Genomic DNA, 19,543 nt, shown 5'->3' with positions numbered 1-19,543 from the left:
AAGCAGCCTAAGTGTCCCCATCGGTAGATAAATGGGTAAAGAAGATGTGGTACCCATATACAGTGGAATATTACTCAGCCATAAAAAAGAATGAAATCTTGCCATTTGCAACAACATGGGGGGAGCTAGAGAGTATAACACTCAGTGAAATAAGCCAGTCAGCAAAAGACAAATACCTATGATTTCACTCATACGTGGAATTTTTTTTCACATGTGGAATTTAAGAAAACAATCACAAAAAGAGACAGACCAAAAACCCAGACTCTTAAATATAAAGAACAAAGTGGAAGTTGCCAGAGTGGTGGGTGGGGGGATGGGTGAAATAGGTGAAGGGGATTAAGAGGACACTTATGAGGAACAACTGAGTAATGTATAGAATTGCTGAATCACTATATTGTACACCTGAAACTAACATGTTATATGTTAATATGCTAATTATACTGGAATTTGTTTTTAATGCAATAAAGTTACTTTAAAAAATGAGAACAGGGACACCTGGGTGGCTCAGTTGGTTAAGCATCTGACTTCGGGTCAGGTCATGATCTCATGGTTCGTGAGTTTGAGCCCCACATCGGGCTCTGTTCTGACAGCTCAGAACCTGGAGCCTGCTTCAGATTCTGTGTGTGTGTCTCTCTCTCTCTCTCTCAAAAGTAAATACACATTAAAAAAATAAATAAATAGAATAAAAACTTAAAAAAAAAAGAGAACAGCTATTCCTAAGAAATTCATGTTGAAGTATTTAGAGGTGAAACATCATGAGGCCGCAACTTCTTTTCAAATGGTTCACCAAAAAAAAACTTGATATAGATAAAGCAAATATGTCAAAAAGTTAACAATAGTTGAATCTAGGGGCACTTGGCTTGCCCAGTCAGTTGAGCACACGACTCTTAATATCAGGGTTGTAAGTTTGAGCCCCACACTGGGTGTAGAGATTGCTTAAAAGTAAAATCTTTAAAAAAACAAAGCAAAACAAAAAGTTAACAATAGTTGAATCTAGCAAGAGGGTATCTAGGTGTTTATTGTGCCATTTTTGCACATAGTCTATGTTTGAAGACTTTCACAGTAAAACATTAAGGGAAACATAAATAAAATAAGCTTATTCACATGCAAAACAAGACAATACACAATTCATCTTGCACTAGCTGAATTTTACTTCTCTGAGGATAGAAATAGTAGAAACAAGATGGGATCCAGGAATATGGAGTTGAGCCAACCAAACAACCAATTATTTTTTTTTAATGTTTATTTATTTTTGAGAGAGAGAGACAGAGTGTGAGCAGGGGAGGAGCAGAGAGAGAGAGAGAGACATAGGATCCAAAGCAGGCTCCAGGCTCTGAGCTGTCAGCACAGAGCCCGACTCAGGGCTAGAACCCACGAACCGTGAGACCATGACCTGAGCCAAAGTCGGACACTTAACCAACTGAGCCACCCAGGTGCCCCATAGAACCAACGATTTTTAAAGAGTTTACTAAGTACTTGTTTGGAAACAGTACTGATCATTAAAAATCCTTTAAGTTCATGGCCAGAAGAGGACTCATCTTGAAATCTGGGAGATTCCAGCCCTTTTAGCTGCTTGGCACCAGATTTAACACTGGTCAAGAAACACATTTGGGGGCACATGGGTGACTCAGTCGGTTGAGCATCTGACTCTTGATTTCAGCTCAGGTCATGGGATTGAGCCCTATGGCCGGCTCCACGCTGAGTATGGAGTCTGCTTAGGATTGTCTCCCTCCCTCTCCCTCTCCTCTGCCCTTTTCCCACTTGTGTGTGCATGCACACTCTCTCTTTCTTTCTCTCAAAGATAAAAATAAATAAATAGTCAAAAAAGGGAAACACATTTTGAAGACCTACCATGAGCAAAGCCCTGAAACTTCACAAAAGGTGTCTTTCCCTCTGCCTATAATCTGATGTTGAGTACAAAGTAGCCTCAATTTTTTTTTAAGTTTATTTATTTTTGAGAGAAAGAGAAAGAAAATGAGCAAGCATGAGCAGAGGAAGGGCAAAGAGAGAGGGGGACAGAGGATCTTAAGTGGACCCCATGCTGACATCAGAGAGCCCAATGCAGGGCTTGAACTTATGAACCATGAGATCATGACCCGAGGAAGCCAGCCGTTTAACCGACTGAGCCACCCAGGTACCCCTAGCCTCAGTTTTTTAAATTGTGGTTGTTAAGTTGAATTGTGTCACCTGAAACCCGTATGTTGAAGTCCTGATCCTTATTGTGACCTTATTTGGGAACAGGCTCATTGTAGATGTCATTAGTTAAGGTGAGGTCAGTAGAGTGGTGACCATACAAAAAGGGGACATTTGGACACACAGGGAGAAACATACACAGGAAGAACACCACGTGAAGACAAAGGAGATTAGAGTGACTCTCCTACAAGCCAAGGAACACCAAAGATCGCTAGAAAACCACCAGGAGTCGGAGAGAGGCATGCAACAGACCGTCCCCTCACGGCCCTCAGCAGGAACCAACCCTACTGATACTTTGATTTTGGATTTCCTGCCTCCAGGACTGTGAGACGACAAATTTCTGTTGTTTAGGCCGCCCGGTCTGTGGGAATTTGTTCTGGTAACCCTAGTAGACTAAGTGGTAAAGTACACATGCCATAAAATTTATGACTTTAACCATTTTTTAAAATGTTTATTTATTTTTGAGACAGAGAGAGACACAGAGTGCGAGTGGGGGAGGGGCAGAGAGAGAGGGAGACACAGGATCCTAAGCAGGCTCCAGGCTCTGAGCTGTCGGCACAGAGCCCGACGCGGGGCTCGAACTCATGAGCTGCGAGATCATGATCTGAGCTGAAGTCTGATGCTTAACCGACTGAGCCACCCAGGCGCCCCTTTTAACCATATTAAAAGTGTACAGTTCAGTGGTCTTAAGTGCGTTCACATTGACACGCCCCCATTTTTTTTTTTTTTTTTTTTTTTTTTTTAGCTATGGCAACACCCAAGACTATGGGAAGGTTGGAAGACGTAGTTCCACATCTGCTTCTGCTTAGGTGAGTGATCTGTTTCATCATGTGTGCAATGATGAGACAGGGCAGACAACTTCATGTTCTGATGCTATCATTGCCCATGTGTGGAGAAATTATAATAGCAATAATAGCTCACAATTTATTGAGCAATTATGTTGCAGGACCATGCTAAGGGCTTTACAAGGGCTACCTCTTTTAATAATCACAATAACTTTATCAGGGAGGTATCATTTGTCCCATTTTACAGATGGGGAAGTTGAGACTCCAAGAGATTAAGTGTTCAATTTGGGCAGCCCTGGGATTTGAATGCGGCTCTTAACCACTGTGCATACTGCCTTCTAGATCTTTTGCCACATTGGCCTAGGAGAAAATAAAAAGCACAAGGTATTGATGAGATTAAAACATAGTTTGTGTTTGTACCAAGTCAGCCAACTGCCCTAGAGCCCCCAAGGCACATGTGGTCACACTACCAGCCCGGCTCTCCCATATGTCCCCACCACATTCAGGGGAGGGACTCTGAAGAGTCCAAGAATTCTAAATTCAAACTTGACATTCCAGGTCATTCTGAGTGTATATTCATGGAGGTGGGAAAATCCAACATTTTATTTGACAGCTTACTCACTTGATTTATAAATGTTGGATATTTAGACATGGGGTATATAGGTTTCCCATTTGTGCTCTTGCCCTGTGTCCACTTACCGTGGTTCTCCTAGTCCTCCCAGTGGTGGTCAGAGCAGGAAAACCTCTCGGAGTGATAGAGAGAAGCCACAAGCTCTGAGCAGCGACCAGGCCAGAAGCTGCCCTAGGGCAACTGCATGTAATTTCAGCAAGGGTCAGGCAGTAAGTTGGTACAGAGTGAGGAGAAGTCCGGATCTCCCGTATGGCCTGATGTGATGCTCGACCCACTATAGAACCAGAGTCTCCCACCTGCTCAGCCCAGATTGTTCTTGGTCCTCAAATCACATTTCTTTTCTTGTCCCTTCTGCATACACCTCTCTGTGTCCCAGAATAGGAAAGGCTAGAACGGGTGTGCTGACCAAGAGAAGGAAAGACAGGGTGGAAAGGACAAGACAGAAAGGGTCCTGGAGAAGGTGAAGGGGAGCACGGGGCAAGGGGGTGGGATCCCTCAGGCTCTGGGCGGAAGCAGGGAGCAGGAGACAGGTAAGGGTGGGGGGCTCAGCACCCAGAGTGGTGCCAGGGAGAGCAGTTGTGCCCTACGGAGGCCTTGGTGGTTGGGCCAGTGGAGGCTCGGCGAGGCCCCCAGATGAGGCAGAGAGGGGCCAGCATGGCCTCTGGGGCGGATGGCAGACCCACAAAGCTGAACTGGGGACATAGACTCTGGCTTGAGGATTGACCTCGGAAATGCAGGATGCTGGAAAGCAGCTCAAAATATCCACGTTTGGCTGCTGCCCCATCCAGATCCCTTTCTTCCACAATGCCCTGTAGCAGTGGCCGGCATTGATGGTAACCTCTCCCTCCCCCCCCCCCCCCCCCCCAGCCCGTCACAGCAGATCTGTGGGCGTGGCCAGGCAGTCGTTACACCCTCTTCACCAGCAAGGGCATGAGAAGCGGACAGGTGGCGCGCTTTGCTCAAGGTCACAGCCAGGAAGGCGTGAACATGAGGTGAGGCTGCCAGCCGGGCGTGGGAAAGGAAACCCACTGGCCAGATTCCAGAGAGGATGCAACACTTGTCACCACGGCCACTAGAGCTCCTACTGATGGTGCACTCACTGAGTGCCTGACCCCAAAGCCTGCGGAAAGAGCCCAGAAGGCAATTATCCCCACCCTGCAGACGAGGCATCTGATGCCCAGAGAGGCTCACTCAGTTGCCCAAAGTCACACAATAGCAAGTGAGGAGATTGACAGCCCAGGGTGTGTGCTGGCCTGTGCACAAGTGTGAGCCTCCACCACGAGTCCCCATGAGAAAACCCCCCAGAGAACACGTGCGTGTGAGACGGAGGGCCCGATTCCAAGCAGCAGGGAACAGCTGCGCTGGCAGGAGGGGGCGAGAATGTGCGTGTGAGCACAGCTTTGACAGCAGCAAACAGAGCGTGGGAGTGTGTTGACGGCAGGGTGTGGGGTGCCAGTGCCATCACCGTGTGTGTTTCTGCTGGCAGCAGAATGTTCTGGTCTGTGTCGATAAACAATAGTTTGGGCAGGCGCGAGGCTGAGGCAGGGACGGGAGAGAAGCACTACGGGCAGGTGAAGGCGGGAGGGAAGGGCGAGCCCAGGGTCGATGGTGGCCAAGCCTGCGGCTCTGGGGACGAGGGGCAGCAGGGTGCCAGCTGTTGTTTTCTCAGCTGACCTCACTGGGTGCGCATGTCTGGGTGTGGATCCCTCTGCAAACCACCTGATGCCCATAAACATGAAAAACAGGAGCAGGGACACACTGTGAGGAAGAGAGTGTTCTTCCTGAGCTGCTAGTTGCGTGGACGGAGGTTTGATCAGCAGCCGAAGCCAGTGCAAACACATCAGGATTCCCGTGACCGGGCAGATTCCTCAAAAGTCGGCTTCTTGGAAGAGGCGGTACCCCTGAGACCATGCCGGCTCATGACTGTAACCGGAGCCCCTGAATCTCACCCTCGCCTCCTGGCAGATACAGGTGGAAGCCTGCAAGAACGTCTCAACCTAAAAGTCACCACGTGAGCCCCTTCCTGGGGCTTGGGTCCCACCCCATCTCTCCCCGACAGGCCCTCCCATCAGAATACCCCTCTACCTGCTCCCTGTCCACTAGCTGAGCTCTATGCTACCCCCAAGACCCTATGTGTTCCTCACCTCCTCCTGGAAGCCTTCCAAGCCAGTTCCAAGCTTAGAACTGCCTCCTCCAGAACTCCAACTGCTCTTGTTGCCAGGGCCCCTCACACAGGCCTCCCTGTGTGGATGCAGCCAGAATATATGCTCTGTGCAGGGCACTGAATTGCACAGTGGGGGTTATGAAGACCCCTGAAGGCTCAGTAGCTACCCTCAGGATCTTGTGGCTCAGCTGGGGTGCACAGAGGGCAAATACACAAATGGGGGTGTGATAGAGGCTGAGTGAGGGCACACGATAAACGTGGCGGGAGATTGTCTCCTGATTTGGAGACAAGGGGACAATAAACACACAGGGGCAAAGGGGTGGCCCTGCCCAGTTGGTTTCAGCTCCCCCGCTTTAGGGATCTTTTGAAGCCAGCACGTGGTATCTGTTAAATCAATGCCTATGGTTTCTTGATTGAAAGTCTCCCAAGCACCCTCTGAAATCCTTGTTTGGGACCTGGAGGCTCCCCTGCCCTCCTGCTCTCCTGTCCTCCTGCCCCCCACACCCTGCCATTGGCCAGGGGTGGTCGCCGAGTATCTGACTTGCTGCTGGGTCCCGGCCCTTCTTGTCCACCAGGGTTCACCCCTGCTCACCCCAAAGGTCAGGGCCAGGGGGAAGCAGCTTGGACCGAGGGTCCTGCTGGGTAATCACAGACACATCCCCCAGGGAGGGCTGGCTGGCCTCTCGCCTTCTTTGGCTCAGACTGATCTCTTGCAGACGTTCAGCAAAGCTATACCCCTTGCTTCTCCTCACGAGTTCCTGCCAGGAGACAGACCCACTTTCCTTCATACACTCAAGTGGAATTCTTGGCTGTCACTTTGTTTTATTATTACTTTAGAGAGAGAACGTGCACAAGCAAGAGGGAGGGACAGAGAGAGAGAGAATCTCAAGCAGCCTCCACGCTCAGTGTGGAGCCCGACTCGGGGTTCGATCCCACGCCCCTGGGATCACAACCCATCAACTGTCACATTTTAACAGGAACAACCTTACCACCCCACAGAGTGGCTGGTTACCTCCGTGTTTCCACGTGAGCAATGTCAGAAGGCCCCTTGCCCCAAAACACCTTCCCCCCCAGCCCACTGAGGCATCTGAAGTTGCACTATTAACCCTATCCTCAGGAGGCCTTATAAAGTATGATTCATGGTTGAATCACTATATATGATTCAGGTAGATCTGCAACTAACACTACACTGTATGTTGGAATTAAAATAAAATAGGGGCACCTGGGTGGCTCAGTTGGTTAAGCGTCTGCCTTTGGCTCAGGTCATGATCTCACAGTCTGTGAGTTCGAGCCCTGCATCGGGCTCTGTGCTGACAGCTCAGAGCCTGCTTCAGATCCTGTGTCTCCCCCCTCTCTGCCCCTCCCCTGCTTGTGCTCTGTCTCTCTCTCAAAAATAAACAAACATTAAAAATAAATAAATAAATGATTTGTGTGCGCTCAAAAATGCTTAACATGATAAATTTTAGGTTAGGTGTATTTTTACCATGAAAACAAACATTTTGGAAGAAGGATGTGCTCCAAAATGTCAACAGCATTGTATTTCTAGATGATTGAAACTTGGGTAATTTTACTTTCATTTTTATGCTTTTCCATATTATTTGATTTTTCTTAAGCAATTGGGCATATACTATCTGTATAATCAGAAAGGAAGATAATGTTCTTTCTGCTTTGAGAAACACCTTGACTTTCAATTTTGTTTTAAATGTTTATTTATTTTTGAGAGAAAGACAGAGCGCAAGCAGGGGAGGTGCAGAGAGAGAGGGAGACACAGAATCTGAAGCAGGCTCCAGGCTCCGAGCACTCAGCCCAGAGCCCGACGTGGGGCTCGAACTCACGAACCATGAGATCATGACCCGGGCCCGAGTCGGTGGCTTAACCGATTGAGCCACCCAGGCGTCCCTAGAAACACCTTGACTTTCAAAAACAAATAACAATTTGGCTCCTGGAGAAGCAACATGTGTGTGTCAGTGTCTAACTTCCTAGCTCAGGGAATTTTGAAAAGAATCCCCAGCCAAGAGTGAAGAAATGCAGGTTCCCTGGCCCAGGTGGCCTAACAGCCCCAGTGATTCTCAAAACAGCCAGGTCTTCAAATCCCAGCCTAAGAGACCCTGGAGTGAAGCTCCCCATGGGTGGGAAGGAAATGGGGGCTCCTGCCACCCTGGCCAGCTGTCGATGATCCCTGCCTCCCGGGCGCGGGACCTAGACAACGGTTTTCCTAGTTCCTCTCCACTGGGGCCTTCACCGGGCCTTTCCTTGCTTCACAGATGCTTTGGGGAAATGGCGAGGATAGCCACCCTCATGGCAGGACTCGCCCAATCTTTGAGGCCTGGAGAGGTCATTCAGTCCATTCTTCTGTCTCCAGGCAGCACTGAAATTATCCCAGCTGGGCATGCCCTTATCTTGTTTTGAGGACTTCGGAAGCTGGGCATTCCACACCCTTCCTTGGTCAGCCATTCTCATGTCTAAACATTTCTAGCCAGGAAGTCCTTCCTCATGTTGAATCTAAACTTTCTACGCTGAGTTTCCATCCTGTGGCTCTTGTGGTTGGAGACAGGGAAATGCCCCTTTCTTCCCTGCCTTCATCCTAGGTCAGGAGCCAATGGAGCCTCAAATCAGGACTAAAGTCCTAAATCACTGTGAACCACAGACAAGTCACTACTCCTCCTTGAGCTTCAGTTTCCTCATCCATAAAATGAGGCCGATGACATCCACAGTGCAGGAATTGAGAGGGTCAAATGAGATACGAGTGTGTGGACGAGGCATAAAACTCGCCAGCAACGTGAGGCTGTAATTATCATTAACAAATAACAACCACCCATCCTGGCTGAACCATTGTATAAAAAGGGTTTCCAAAAGCGTGGTACACAAGGCAATTTTAGGTGATACAAGAACAAGTATTTTAAATTAAAAATTTAATGTGTGGTAGGAAAAAAATAAAACTAGCACACCAAGTCCAGGATTTTATAAGTATTTTTTTGATCCCTCCCTCCCCATTTTATTTATTTTTTGAAGTTTATTTATTTTGAGGGGGGAGGGGCAGAGAGAGAGAGAGAGAGAGAGAGAGAATTCCAAGCAGGCTCTGCACTGTCAGCGCAGAACCCAAATGGGGCTTGACCTCATGAACCCGTGAGATCATGACCCAAGCTGAAACCAAGAGCCTGGTGCTCAACCAACTGAGCCACCCAGGCACCCCTCCCTCCCCATTTTATAAGTATTATTGCTTAGAAGAGAGGCATGTTAAGACAACAACAACAAAAACTTACCATTGTTTTACAGAAAAAATATTGAGTAAATGATACTCCAGGTAGCCTAAAGGTGAAGGCTGAAATTGTGAAGGTGGCTAGAGAAATGGCGGCTGAGGGGCACTGGCCAAGAACGAAGTGGGCCGGTGCCACAGATTGGGCAAGAGTGGCTGAGTCAGGGGAGGAATGGGGAGTGAAGTCCCAGATGGGAGGAGACAACTGTCCCCAGATGCAGCCCTCTCTGGGTTCTGGAACAGTGTCCCCCCAGAGCCGGGCTGTTAACCAGCTCCAGCAAGGCTGGTGGGCAGGAAGGACTGGGATTTCATGTCTATCTTGTGGTCCCCAGGGCCCTGAGCCCCCTTTCATCCAGCTTTCCCCTGCCAGGGAGAATTAGACAAGCTACTCTTTTTTTTTTTTTTTTTTTTAACGTTTATTTATTTTTGAGATAGAGAGAGATGGAGTGTGAGCAAGGGAGGTGCAGAAAGAGAGGGAGAAGACACAGAATCTGAAGCGGGCTCCAGGCTCTGAGTTGTCAGCACAGAGCCCAACGCAGGGCTTGAACCCACGAGCTGTGAGATCATGACCTGCGCTGAAGTCGGATGCTCAACTGACTGAGCCACCCAGCCGCCCCTAGACAACCCTACTCTTGACTCCCTCCTGCAACATCACCCAGCTATGGTTTGTTAGCTTGTGCTGTGGAACTCACAACTTCCCAAACAGACCCCCATCCTCTACTCTCAGTGTGGGATTGGGCAAAGAGGCCTGGTAGAAAAGGTCATCCGAGGCCCTCTCTGTGCCAGGCCCCTTGCTGGGCACCAGAACACAGAATGAGAGGGTGAGGCCTCTGCTCTCCAGGAGCTCACAGCAGAGCCAGGGAAATCCGCCCCTTGTGGCCATCCCAGCTACGACAGAGCTGTGTCCACCACTCGGGCAGTGAGGGAAATGGTTCCCTCTGCCTGAGGGTCCTTGGCCTCCTGGGACTAGGCATCTTATCATTACCCTGTGCTCCAGGAAGGGGCTCCAGGCCCCTCATTTACCCTCTACGCCCAAACTCAGCAGTGAGCATTGTAATGCCTCTTCTTGAGCTGGAGTTTCTCGAACCCTGGTGTCTGAACACAAGTTCTCTGGAATTGGAGATGTCTCCGTGAGACTTTAAGATGCCTATGCTTTCATTTTGGAATAATCTTTAAAAAATCCATATAAACATATTCTACATCTTCCGGAAGCTTGGCTTACAGTCGATTATTCAGTCACAAAACGTTATTGTGTCTACACTTGCACTAATGATTATGGAAAGCAGTTAACTTGATTTTTGTTTTGTTTTTTTAATTTTTAAGTAGACTCTACATGTGGAAAAATACACAAACCTTGAGTATATGGCTAGATGAATTTTCACGAAGAGAACACAGCTGTGAAACCAACACAGGAAACAGAATATTATTACTGCCTCCCCAGAGACCCTTCTCAAGGCCTTCTACACCCCTCATTGGCAACCACTACCCTGACTTATATCATAGATAGGTTTTGCCGCTTTTTGAACTTGATATCATTGGGTCATATAGAATGACTCCTTGGTCCCCTGGCTTCTTTCAACATAAGGCCCATGAGATTCACCCATGTTGTTGGCATGTGGCCATAATTGATAGTGGTTAGCTTCTAATCCAGTGCTTCTCAAAGTAGGATCCTCAGAAGTAGTTCTTAGGGTTCCATTAATCTACCAGCTGGAGAGCAGCAAATGTGGGTGCCTGAACCATTGTTCAGAAAGGGATTGAAAGCATCCCACTGCAGGGCACTCGGTCCTGTCCTGGGCATTCACTCTATAGCTTAGGTCCTGCCTCAGTCCCACTCCGGACTCCCAGACTTGTAGCTTCCCCAGTGCACTGTGCTCAGCCAGGCCTCTGGATCTTTGCAAATGCTGTTCCCTTTGCCTGGGATGCCCTCCCTTGTTTGTCTGCCTAGTCAAGGCTTATGTATTTTGTGTCACTTGAAAGGCTGCTCCTCTGTGAGTCTCCGCTGGCTCCCCTGGGCACCCTTTCTTGTGCTTTACCCCTGTTACCCCTGCACCATTTACCATCCTGTGTGGTCGCTGCAGGTCTGTCTCCCCACCGGACTGTGGGCTTTGAGATCAGGGGTGTGGGACAACACTGGACTCACTCCCAGAGTGACTGAGGAAAGAGTCTTGCTGGTGGGGACCCAGGGCCATCAGAAGCAGGAGCAAGGTTCTCTGTCCTGGTTCACCAACCTCATTAAACATGGGGTTCGGTTGGCTCTGACATCCCTGCATCATCAGCTAAGGGGGACAGCATCAGAACTATGGCATGGGAGTCCTTGGCCAAGGCACTACACCAGGGAATTAAAGGCCTAGAGAGCCCTGCTTGGGCCAATGCCAGGACTTACGGCCTAAGGGTCAGATAATTTACCACACGGGCATCGGTTTCCTTATCTGTGAAATGGGAACAATGAACCTGGTCACCTTCCTCTTTCCTGGGAAGAGTATGAAGTTAATGAATGCCCAACACCGGATGTGACTATACCTAAGAGTACAAGCTGCCTGGAGGCAAGGGAATGGCCCAGGTGACCCTGGATTCTCTCCTCCTGCCCAGGACTGAAGGACAGTGTGAGACCCACAATTCAGCTGCAGCTGCTCATCTTGGTCCCCCACCCTGCCCTGGGTGGGTCTTGGCTTGGAAGCCCTAATCTGCTTGCTAAGCACCTACCCCACTTATTCCAACCTGAATTTGCCCAGCCCTGTGCCTTGCCCCCGCAGTGCTATTTCTAGTCCATTGCAGCAAATTGGGTTTCTTTGTCCCTTCTCACACAGCCCTATTCATAGTGCCCCTCCTCTAAGCAGCCTTCTCCTATTAACCTTGGGCACGATGGGTTCATCTGTTGGCATTTGTGAAGAGTTCACGTCCTAGCTGTCCCCCAACTTCCGACCCCCACTCTATCCTGAAGTAGAACTGGGATCATAGAATGTGGTTCTAGGAAAAGCGGGCTCCACCCAGTGGGGAAGATAGATGCAGCTGCATGTTGCCATGGCAACCAAAAAGCGCGCGCGCACCCCTCTCTACCCCCGCGAGCTTCTTCATTGGCCACTGAGATCCTGATCCCACCTCCGATACTAGAAGGGACCAACTGAAGGCAAACAGAGGGAGACCCTGTTGGGGGATTCGTGGGGGCGATGCGCCTCGCTTCCTGTTCTTCCGCAGGGAAACCCACCCGCACGCGATCCCACCTCTCAGGGCCATTCTGGCTTCGTTGGAACCGTGTCCGAGAGGGGGCTGGGGTGTGAGCCTGTAGCAGGATGTGTCCTCGGGTGCTGCTGGGTAGAGGCAGACCTGGGTTGTTGGGCTGGGAAGGAAGCAGTTTTTCTAGCCCGCAATTCAGGCCGCCAGCTAGGGCAGAGGGTCGGGGGTGACTACTTGGGGCCACAGCGGAGAGGTCCCCAAGGGCCCCCAGGCGGAGGCGGAGGCGGTGGCAAAGGCGCTTGCGGGGGTGGGGGGAGGAGGCTGCGGCGGAGAAGGATTAGGGTAGGGGGTGGGGAGGATCCCGCTATCAAAAGTCGGCTGGGGCTCCTGGAAGAGGCAGGAGTCTGGGCTTGCAGTCAGATAGGACCCTGGTTCGAATCCCTGCTCAGCTCTTAGCAGTGTGACCTTACATACACACGTGCCTTCCTCTCTCTGTTTCGGAGGAGGGGTCAGATCACACTACTTTGTGCGATCTGTGTTGAACACCCTAGGAGGTTTCTCTCCCAAATGCCTTCAACACGACGCTGAAGTAGATGGGGACTATCTTTATCTGCATTTTACAAGGGAGGAAACTGAGGCTCAAGGAGGCTACCTGAGAAAAGCCTCGGGTGAGCTCAATTCCCAAACCTGAGAAGGCTCTGGCCGGCTTGGCGGCGGTTGTCTGGGGGCAAAGGGGTGGTGCGTCCCCACCCCCACCCCCAGGCATCCTGGCCTGCCCGGAAGGAAGCGTCGTGCCAAGCCGTGAGACTTGCGTGGTTTCCTTTAGCAAAACTGCGTCAGACTCGTCTGGGGGTAAACCGCCACTAACTGGTGACAGCGCTTTGATTACAACAGATCAGAAAGGGAAACCAAGCCTTCTCTGCCTTCTCACTTCTCCGGAAAAGTTCCCTTTTCAGGAGACAACAGATTAAAGAAGATAGAGCCCGCCTTCACGGGGAGGGTGTTTGTAACTACTTTTGCACTATCAAAACCGCCCAAGATTACCTCTGGAAGCCTCTGTTTAACAATAACACTCATTTAACTAAGGCTGGTTGAGGTTGAGACTGGGTTTTAAAGAGCAACGGGATCAGACAGCACTGATGTGTTCCAAGGGAGGGGCTGAGCCAGCAGAGTGGACCCTGGATGTAGCATTAGACAGGACCTAATCTGTGAAATGGGCTTCGTTGGAGTGTGAGGATTAGAAAAAATAACCATGACACTCACTAGAAACTTTCTTGTGCCATGTGTGCTCTGGGTGGGGCAGGCAGCCCTCCCTACACACACACACACACACACACACACACACACATACACACACACAAACACACACACCCCAGAACACAAAAACACCAGAATTTCCAAGGACCACACAGTCAGGGAGAGACTTTTGCTCAGATACCCTTGCAGTTCAGTCCCAGGGGCCAGAGTCAGAATCAGTAACAAACACTTATGGAGCACCTAAAAATTGATGGTTTTTTTAAAAGAAAAATTTTAAGTTTATTTATCTTAGCAAGAGAGAGAGCAGGGGAGGGCCAAAAAAGGGTGTGTGTGTGTGGGGGGGAAATCCCAAGCAGACTCCCCCCTGTCAGTGCAGAGTCTGACCTCAGGAACAGGGAGATCATAAGCCAAAATCAAGAGTAGGATGCTTAACACTCTGACCCACCGAAAGCACCCCCAAATTGATGTTTTTGAGTGCCTAACATGCGTGAGGTTTTATATTGTGTTGAACCCTGATCAACTCTTTTAATCATTCCAGAACAACCCTTCTTTTCTCCTGAAAAATACTGTTAACAGTTATCCCCATGTTGCAGATGAGCAAACGGAAGTTTACAGAAAAGAAAGTTCACCATGTGAATTTCAGACTTTGATGCAAATAACAGAAAACTGGACTCAAACTGGTTTATGCTAAGAAGGGAATTTGCTAGCTCAGGAAACTGAAAAATCCAAGCATGACTTGATCTGGAGACTCCAAAATGTGATAAAGACAGAATCTCTCTGCCTTTGCCATCTTGGTGCTGTGTTTGGGCTCCATGGGTAGTCTTCTGCAACTTCAAGTTCACATCATCCTGAGTCCTAGTTCTGTAGAACTGTATAAGAGTCTCTTCTGTAGAAAAGAGGGTCTCAGTAATTGCGACCCAAGTCCCAGGATTTACTCTAATTACACATGCAGACACTAGTTAGGGGTCATGTGACAACGCTTACAAAAGGCACTGCCCAGAAAGATTCAGCAAGATTCAGTGCTGATAGGCGGCCTGGCCACATGCAGCCTCTTCTGTACCAAGGGGCAGAAAGGAAAGGAGGGTGAAATGTTTCTCCCAAAGAGGAATGGAAAAGGTGGGGAATGGGTGCTAACAGCTGGCTTGAACTGTGTCTTCCACGCTGAGGTCATAAGGTGACACGGTTGAGGAGAGTTAGGACAGGGATTGAGTCCTGGCATTCTGACTCCAAAACCCACGACCTGACCTCCCCCACACCTTCTACTATAGGTGCCAGCCTCTTGCTAAGCACCTAGTAGAGAAAACAGATACGGAAGGTAAGGCCCTTGCCCTGGGAGAGAGCCCAGCCCTGCTTCTTTGGTCCCAGGTCAGTCCTTATCACATCTGGTACCCATCCCCACCTCCCACCCTGGCTGCTGTTGTTTCTGGAGGGTCCTAGGAGCCTTATCTGATAGCCGGTCACGGGCTATTGCCTGCCATGCTACAGAAGGCCTTCCACGTTTAGCTGGAGTTACGCATTGTCCTGGGGTCCAGTTGCTTCCTGGTTCTCCAAGCAGAAGGGAGATTCTTTGGGGACTAGGACTATGTTCTCCCTTCCCCAGTGTGTGGTCCCTCTGTGGGACCAGGCAGAATTTGTGCAGTAGGCAGCAGTGGTGACTTTGAGGGGCCCTACGAAGGCCCTTCTCTACCCCCTAGGGACCTTCTTTACTGTAAAAAAAAATTCCAACAGTAGATGGGATTTCATCCCTTTAATTCCCCTTAAGATTCACATTCCCCGGAGAGAGGGAGCCTAGTAGGTCTTACCATTCATTCACACTTTAGTGAGAAGTTCACAGAATCTTTCCCGAGTCTTTGTTATCAAGGCTGTTGACTGAGCGCCTAGTATATGATGGTCTGCTGATTCAAGAGCTTCTCTTGCATTCTCTTATTTAATCCTCACAACCTGTGAGGTGGGTACTCTTACTGAACCTGTTTTACAAATGGGGAAACTGAGGCCCAGAGAGGTTAAGAATTTGCCCAACGTCTTCAAGTAGTGGAACAGGGATTTGAATCCATGAAGTCTGGTTCCAAAACCTACACTCTCCATCACTCCACTGAAATAATCCCTAACACTTTTCAGTTTACAAATATATTCCATATCGGGGGTGTCTGGGTGACTCAGTTGGTTAAGCATTCAACTCTTGGTTTCTGCTGAGGATATGATCTCATGGTTTGTGAGTTCAAGCCCTGCATTGGACTCTGGCTTACAGCGAGGAGCCTGCTTGGGATTCTCTCTCCCTCTCTAGCTCTTCTCCTTCCTGCTCTCTCTCTCACATGTGTTCACCTCTCTCTCTCTCTCTCTCCCCCGCTCTCTTTCAAAATAGATAAATAACCTTTAAAAAAAAAAAGCAAATATATTCAATTCATCTTTTGGACTTCCCTTCAGCAATGTTGTTAGTATAATCAGCCTCATTTTATAAAGGAGAATATTGAGGTGAATTTCAGTCAATAGATGAGCGGCAGATCCAGGGTCTGAGCCCATATTCTCATCTGAGATCAAGTCTTTTCCCTGGACGCCGCATAACACACAGTGAGAGGAGCCTTGGGTCAGCTCCCTGGTGTCCTGGGGACAGAGGGAGAGTGTGAGGGGCCATGGAAGCTGGGAGCTGCCAGAACAATCCTACTCCTTCTTCCCTTCCTCCCTTGCTTCCTCCCTCTAAATGAAGTGTCTAGCAGTGAGCTGGAGATTGGACAACAGAAGGAGTAAAGATGCTTCAGGGACTATCTGGCGATTGTGCAGATTTTTCATGAGAGGATTAATAAACTAAGAACTTTTATGTGTCTGGTTGTTTGAAAAAAAAAAAATCCCTGTGACCTCCGAGGAGGGGTCTCCCCTTGACTATGTGGACTTGTCTGATTTCTCATTCAGAGGACAGACCTTCAACTGTATGAAGGCAGTTCTCACGCACGTCCTCCAAGGAAGTTTGCTTTCACCCTACGTTTCCCACTTTTCCTTCATAACTTCTGGGTCTTTTCCTATGACCTGTGTCAAGGCAAGTTATCGTCCTCTTTGACAGTCTGATGGTCCCTTGACTTGTTTCCAGAGACCCCATCCTATGTTTGTATCCAAGGATCTATACAGTGGAGGATTAGAATTTTCGATGAAATTTTGTAAAATTTGAAAAAAAAAAAAAGTCCTTCTCTTTCTTCCCTCATTCCTCCCACTCATTCATTCAGCCACCTGAGCACCTACTAAGGGTGAGGGCTATGGGTAAGCAGTGACCAAAACAAGTGTTCCTTGTGTTCTCACAGGGTTGATAGTCTACCAAACAAATAGGGGTGCCTGGCTGGCTCAGTTGGTGAAGCAACTTGATCATGAGTTCATGAGTTCAAGCCCCACGTTGGGTTTGGAGATTACTGAAAATAAAAATGAAAAACAGATGAACAGGTATCACTTGCTATTTTTATTTTTTGTTTTATTTTTTTTGCTTTGTTTTTTTTTTTTTTTTTTTTTTTTTTTGACAGAGAGAAAGAGAGAGAGCGGGAGAGGGGCAGAGGGAGAGGGAGAGAGAGTCTTTTTTTTGTTTGTTTGTTTTAACATTTATTCATTTTTGAGACAGAGAGAGACAGAGTGTGAGGGGTGGGGGGCAGAGCGAGGGAGACTCAGAATGTGAAGCTGCCTCCAGGCTCTGAGCTGTCAGCACAGAGCCCAACGCGGGCTCAAACCCTCGAACCGTGAGACCATGACCTGAGCTGAAATCCAACGCTTAACTGACTGAGCCACCAAGATGCCCCAAGAGAGAATCTTAAGTAGGCTCTGCACTGGGAGTGGGATCATGACCTGAGCCAAAATCAGGAGTCAGATGCTTAACTGACTGAGCCACCCAGGCGCCCCTACACTTGCTGTTTCTTGAGTGTTTATAGTGAGTAGGGCCCTGTGCTAGTTGCTGAATATGCATCATCCCCAGAGCTCACTTTCTCGGGCAGAAGACTGGGGCTTAGGAAGAGCTAAGTGCATTATTTCATTTAATATGACTCCAGGCTGACTCCAGAGTCCAAGCATCTCACCAGTGGAGTAGACTGCCTCCCTCTTGGGGTGTAGTGAGTATCCAGTAGATACTTACAGAGTGAGGTGTGTGTGTGTGTGTGTGTGTGTGCGTGCGCGCAGGTGCACGTGCACACACACACACACACACACACACACACAGAGCCCTGGCTCTGTGACTCCAGAGGCAGCCATTTCTGCTGTCTCCAGCACCCTCCTTCTCACCAAGCCTCACCCCAAACAGGAGCTGATTAGGAAAAGGCCATCTCCCAGGGCAGGGATAGGCTAGCACTCCAGGACCTCTGAATGGAAACCCCCCAAGGAAATGGAATGAGAGTGATCTAACCAGAGGTTCTGGAAGAAGACCTCACTCATTCTCCCTGGGCAGCCTTTCAGCATGACTTGCTTGTGCCTTGGTTTCCTCTCTTGTAAGTTGACCTGCTCACAGGCTGTGTCTGAAGTATTATCCATCAGAAACTTCTAGAACCAGCTAGCTGCTTCATCCTCCTGCTTTCTTTCTTTCTTTTTTTTTTTTAATTTATTTGGAGAGAGACAGACAAACAGAGAGACAGCAGGATAGGGACAGAGATAATGGGAGAAAGAATCCTAAGCAGGCCCCAAGCTGTCAGCACAGATCATGACTTGGGGCTCCGTCTCACAAACTGTGAGATCAGGACTTGAGGCGAAATCAAGAATCAGATGCTTTACCAGCTGAGCCACCCAGGTGCCCCCTCCCTGCTTTCTGACCTGGTACTGCTAGGTTCTTCATAGGGATTATGTTTCCCATTTTACAGATATGGAAATGAAGCTCAGAGAGGCTGGCCCACAGCCACCTAATGAGTGTTAGAAATGCAGTGAAAATCCACCCAGGTTTTGAATCTGTTGCCCCAACAAGTACTTACTAAACACTCAACTGGATGCCAGAATCCGAGCTATGTCCAAGAGATATAGCAGGGAGCAAGGTGGGCTTGTCCTACCTCTAGGAGCTCCAGGTTCAGGAGAGGTGACAGACAAGAGAGGAAATATTAGAAATGTTGTCAGGGCAAGGTGACAGGAGCAAAAAGACTTCTGGCAGGACAGAGGACAGAGGTGCCCTTGGGGCTGTCTCAGCTCCCACATTTCGGAGGACCCAGCAGAGGAAAGGTTTTAGGGGCTGGGGAGCTGAAGTGGGAAAGGCTGGGGTCTGGGGTCAGCAGTCGTGGCTCAAGTAGGAAGAGGAGTTGGAGCTGCCCCACCCCAAAATACTCAGGCTCCGCCTGCCTCAAGTTTCTACCCCAACAGTTTCCTTGTCTGGGGTGGTTTCCAGCCCCACCTGCTTTCCTGGAGTCCAGTTGATCTATCACTCCTGCCAGGTGTGTACCTGGTGCCTAGTGTCACTCTGAGTAATTCCAGAGACCGAGGTGTCCTCACCTGCTCCGGATTCAGTTTGACTCACCCTATTTCTGGAAGGTGGCTCTTGGCTGTTCTCACCTCATGCTTGGGGCACCTGGGACCTGTGGGAGCAGCAGATCCTCCTCCCCACTCCTGATTGTTAAACTGGTCGGTGCCATGCAGGGGAAATGGGGGAACCCTGAGGAGGGAGCCCTCACCCACCCAGGATTAATTCTCTCCCTCTACAGCCCAGTTCCGACATCTCCTTTCTAGTGATCACCAATGTTCTTCCTGTTCTTAACAGGGAAAGAACATTACCTAGGAAGAATAGCTCATGTCAAGTGATCATTTACTATGAGCTGGGCAATCTGTACACATCATTAGAGTCTCACAACACTCCATTATTGGTTTTTATTTTCCAGGATGAGGCAACCATAGCTCAGAGAGGGGACTCGTCTTGGCTAAGGTCACATAACAAGGAATTGGCTGAAGTGGGATTGGAACCCAGGTATAGTTGACCTCTGAGTTATTTCACCAGGGCCACACACCTGACCCCCCCCCCCTTCCCCTGGAAAATGGAGATCATTCCACCTGCCAGGCTTGAACCTGCTCAGATCCAGCCTCATGCACCCCTAGGACCCTTTGTAGTGGTGCTGGGGTGGGGGTGGGGGGTGGATAGGAACTCTGAG

This window comes from Panthera uncia, chromosome D2 (assembly GCF_023721935.1).
Source record: "Panthera uncia isolate 11264 chromosome D2, Puncia_PCG_1.0, whole genome shotgun sequence".
Taxonomy (NCBI): Eukaryota; Metazoa; Chordata; class Mammalia; order Carnivora; family Felidae; genus Panthera; species Panthera uncia.
The sequence above is the reverse complement of the archived record's forward strand: the minus strand, read 5'-3'. Positions refer to the sequence as shown.